At 32.8% G+C, this 4,891-nt stretch overlaps 1 protein-coding gene across 4 annotated transcripts in view; it reads left to right on the forward strand.

Moving 5' to 3' along the window:
• Window positions 1-340: 340 nt before the first annotated feature.
• Window positions 341-4,891, forward strand: part of LOC106467540 (cilia- and flagella-associated protein 99-like) — a 72,723-nt gene continuing 68,172 nt past the window's right edge. For 2 of the 4 annotated variants that reach the window (XM_022395736.1, XM_022395738.1), the window contains exon 1: window positions 341-562. The gene's annotated coding sequence lies outside the window, so the exon portion shown is untranslated. The remainder of the gene's footprint in view (window positions 563-4,891) is intronic. The other 2 variants (XM_022395737.1, XM_022395739.1) reach the window with 2 other exon arrangements.

Raw genomic sequence — 4,891 nt, forward strand, 5'->3', positions numbered from 1 at the left:
GGGGGCGTTATAATGTGACGGTCAATCCAACTATTCATTGATAAAGGAGTAGCTCAAGAGTTGGCGGTGGGTGGTGATGACTAGCTCTCTTCCCTCTCGTCTTTCACTGGTAAATTAAGGACGGCTAGTGCAAATAACCCTCGTGTAACTTTGCGCGAAATTCAAAACAATCAATTCAGTGGTTCAACGACAAGTGTGAGGGCTTATAACGAAAAATATCAGTTTCGATATTCTCGGTGCGAAGAGAACAGATAATCCATTGCGTAACTTTGGACTTAACAAGAAAGAAACACATTAGGTTAAATGAAATCAATGATAGTAGACGGTGACGCCCTCTCAGATGAGCTGTGTCACAAAAATGAGCAGACGACTTTTTTTATACTGATTTTGTTAAATTAGGCCTAAGTTTCAGTGACAGTACTGACATTGTAAGAGTTTGTTGCTATTGCCACTATAGTATGGGGTACTATGAGTATGAAATGGTACTGATTGTGTGACAAAATGAAATATAATTGAACATTCAACAGAAATATTATGGTATTGAAATAGCAGGCATGTTAAGGTAGTTTTTGTTTAAAAGTAATTTAAAAAAATTTCTTCTAGAACTTAAACTTTTAAATTTAAGTTTAAGGAAGAGGTTTGATAGACGGCGACGGCCCTTTTATTTTTAAGTATTTAGTTTGTACTTGTAAGTTGTAGACTTTTAAAATACTAGTATTGATAATTTGGTAAGCTGAGTAGTAACTTTATACTATGAATATTAAAATTACATATAGGCCAAAATAATAGGTTTTAGGGTGCCAGTATCTTTATAATGTTTCAAATAATTTTAGTATCGTGATTCCTTGAATTTTGAAACTTAAGAATTATCCTTTTCACCTCACATATCCTCACTTACATTCCTTACTCTTATCTCTTACATTATTCTCTGGACTGAAGATTAAGTTGCCGGATTAGTTAGCCACTTTAAAGTTTGAAAAATGAACATTAATAAAATAAAAGCAACATTAAAGTTGATTATAATATAAATTAACAGAAAATACAGTCTTGGTACCTAATAATTTACATTCTGACATCAAACACATTGTACTTGTAGACTAAATAAATCGTTGTTCAAACACCATGAACTTTGACTGTTGAGGAACATATCAATTTATTCTGAAAACCTTGCAATTAAAACAAGTGTTTTTCACATTTGTTTTTGAAATAATATCTCCAATCTCTCTCTCTTTTTTTTTTTTGGAATATAACATAAAAACTTATAAAACTGGCAAAGTATAGACCTAAGACTTAGTTTACAAGTCAGTTTGTACAATATTACATGAAAAATTATTAACATTAGTTCATTTTCTTTTCCTACAAACAAAATTAGTGTGGAAGACTTCTCAATTGCAAACTTTTGTGATTCAGTCTCTATGACCATGTAATAAGTGCATTGGCAATTTAACATAACATAAAAATGACAAATGGCCCTTCAAGGCTCTCCATGCACACCCACCCTTATGAAAAGTAAAACATTTAAACCCACCCTTTATTAACTATCAATTTTCTTTGTAGGAAGTTATAAATTACCTTCTTAAATAAACTCATATAAAGTACTGACCTCCTCTACTGTTGAAAGCAACTCATCCCAAAAGTAAATTATCATCCTATTAAAGTAACAAAATGCTTTAAATGAAAACAAGCCTGTTTTTTCCAAATCTTAAATTTGTGTCCTGTTGCTCTGCTATCTTCAGAATATAGCACAAAGAAAAGACCTTCATTCTGTTTATCCCCAAGATAATCTTGTAAACTTCGGTAATATCACTTCTTATCTTTCTTTGTTCAAAATAAAATAACTTAGCATAACTTATCTTTGCAAGATAACCCATCTTCAGAATCATCCTAGTAGCACTCCTCTGAACCCTTTCCAATAAGTCAGTATCCCTTCTTAGGTAAAGACCGTTCACACTGTTCCAAATGAGACCTAACTAGTGATTTGTGTAGAGTGATAATTACAGTTTTACCATGTAATCAGTAGGACCATAAAGGTATTAACCTCACTACTAGCAACAGAGCACTTCTTACATGACTTGAGTAACTTATCCTCCATTTTTCTGAGATCATTTTCTACTCATGCAGTTGAGTAGATTTCCATCTTTATAGAAACTTACCAATTATTCCAAGTCATTCTGTAGTATCTCTACATACATATATATTTATATGTGTGTATATATATATATATATATATATATATTATTAGGCCATCCCATCAACTGAACCTTAAAATAAAACAATCAAAGTCAGCCCTTATTATTCACATGTTTATCATAAATACCCTTAAATTAACTGCATCCATCACATCTGAAGATAACCCATTCCAAAGATCAATCACCCTGTTAGAAAAATAAAGGTGTTTTTTTTCATTACCCATTCAAGCCATCTCCAAGGATTATTAATCTCAAACTGGGTTCCTCATCATCAAATTTGAAAGCTGTTTTAGTTGAAGATGACTCCTACCCACCCAAAAATTATATTTGTGGCCCCTAGTCTAACCACTTTCACCATTAAGTATGAAAAAAGATGATGCACAAATATTATGAATTCCCTGAACAATCTTAAACACCTCAATCAGATCCCTCTAACTATTCTTTTTTCAAGAGAAAATTCCAGAGATCTTCTCCTGGCCTCATATGATGACATTTCCATCCCTGGTATCATCCTAGTTGTCCTACACTGAACCCTTTCCAGTAATTCAGTGTCCTTCCTAAGATAAGAAGCTCAAGACTGCACATAATAATCCAAATGTGGTTTAATCAGGCTATACAATAAAATTATAACCTATTTAGACATGTATTCAATATTTCTGTAAATACAACCTAAAATTCTATTTGCCTTGCCTCTAGCAATGGCACATTGTTTGGTTAGCTTAAGAAATTGATCAACTAGAATACCAAGATCCTTTTCTTCCATAACATTGGTAAGGTTATTCTCATCAAAATTATACTCAAAATTCAAATTATGATACGTCACATGCATTACCTTGCACTACTGTAAATAAAAGCCATGTGCCATTTATTTGTCAAACTCACCCAATAATGTTAATTATTTTGTGAGGTAACAGCATCCCCATCACAGCCAGCAACAACCAAAACTTTAATATCATCAACAAATTTAGATGATTTATTGACCATTCATTCATCTATGTCAAAACAAGTAAAGGTCCAAACATTGAGTTCTGAGGTACCCCACTTGTGACATAAATCCAGTTTGACTGAACTCCATTTAGAACAACACTCTGTTTTTATCAATTCAGCCAGTTTTCTGTCCAGTAAGCCAACCTACCTACCCCCCACCTACAGAAAACTTTTTAACAATTCTTTTACTTGGCACTTTGTAAAATGCTTACTGAAAATCCAGATACACAAATCCACACACCCTCACCTACATAATCAGTAACCTTTTGAAAGAATGTCAAAATATTAGTAAGGCTAATATTTATTCTAATGAAATCGTGCTGACTATCGAACAAAATTTTAAACTTTGTTAAATGACGTTGCAAAGCGTTTTTAAAATTTTTTTCCAACAACTGATGTAAGACTAAATGGTCTATAAATACTGGACAGTTTTATCATCTCCCTTGAAAAGAGGAGTAACTTAGCCAACTTCCAATCACCTATCACCTGCTCATTGTTCAAGGACTTATGAAAAGTAATGGTGGCAAGTGGCTTATATATCCAGTCCTTAACCTTCTTCATAATCTCTGTGGATATGGTATCAAGCCCAAAAGCAGCTTTCTCATTCTTTGAACTTCCCAGTTTTTTCTTAACAGCCTCAGAATTAATGCATCATTTTGTTTGATCTTATTTTCATCTAGCAACTTTTTAGGATGAGGAATATTGCTTAAATTTTTGTTAGCAAAATTGAAGAAAAAGTAGAATTTAGTAACTCAATCATTTTATAATCATAAGATATGAGCCTTTCTGTATCATCCCTCAAAGATCCAACTCCCATTTTGCTTACACTTAATGTATGTAAAGAAACCCTTACTATTAATTTTACGATTTTCAGTCAACCTTTTTCCATAGTTTTTTAGATTTACTAATTTCCCATTTGACCAACTACCTTGAAGTTCTATAATTATCTAAATCTCTCATCATAACAGCTAGTTTAAACTTCTTAAATTCTTAATGCTTCTCTTTAATTTTATCCTTGTAGCTACTCTTTTTTTTTTCTCTGTAAGGAATAGATCTATCTTGAATGTTTAAGAATTGATTTTCAAAGTTTACACTTTTGATCAGTATCTTCATTTGATTCAGTTGACCAAGTCACAATAGATAATTCTTGTCTCATCCCTTCAAGATTTGGCTTTTGAAGTCTGGAATCATAATCTCATTATTTTTTGTCTCCATATGTAGCAAAAGAAAGCTAATTGAACAATGATAATTTGCACCCAGGATTTCCCTAATCTCCACCCTTTCTTCCAGTCACTCCAACCCAGATTGTCTCCTTTGTTCTGTATGGTCTGTTCATTATTATTTCACTCTTACTGCCCTTTTTTAAAACACTTGTCAATATCTTTTCTTGGCATAGGATTTCATTTCCCCTAGTAAACTTCCACTTTGCTTGGTTGGATTATACTTCACATTTGGCTAGTTTCTTCTTCTATGAGTGATAACCTTTTCTCTTATTTTTCATGTCCCTTCCCATTATGTTTATCATCTCCTGGCTTTTCTTGCCTCTAGCTATTCATGTCCTCTGTATGAGATATTGCTGGTGGGAATATTAACAACTTTTAATACATTAGTGTCCCATTATTTACAACACAGGGAGGTTTCACTTACCCTGGATTTTGTCTCCCTCCAGTTGTCATTCTCTACTGTTCTTAATGGGTGTGATGGTGGATTTTTTA

The sequence above is a fragment of the Limulus polyphemus genome, unplaced genomic scaffold (genome assembly GCF_000517525.1).
Source record: "Limulus polyphemus unplaced genomic scaffold, Limulus_polyphemus-2.1.2 Scaffold2653, whole genome shotgun sequence".
Taxonomy (NCBI): Eukaryota; Metazoa; Arthropoda; class Merostomata; order Xiphosura; family Limulidae; genus Limulus; species Limulus polyphemus.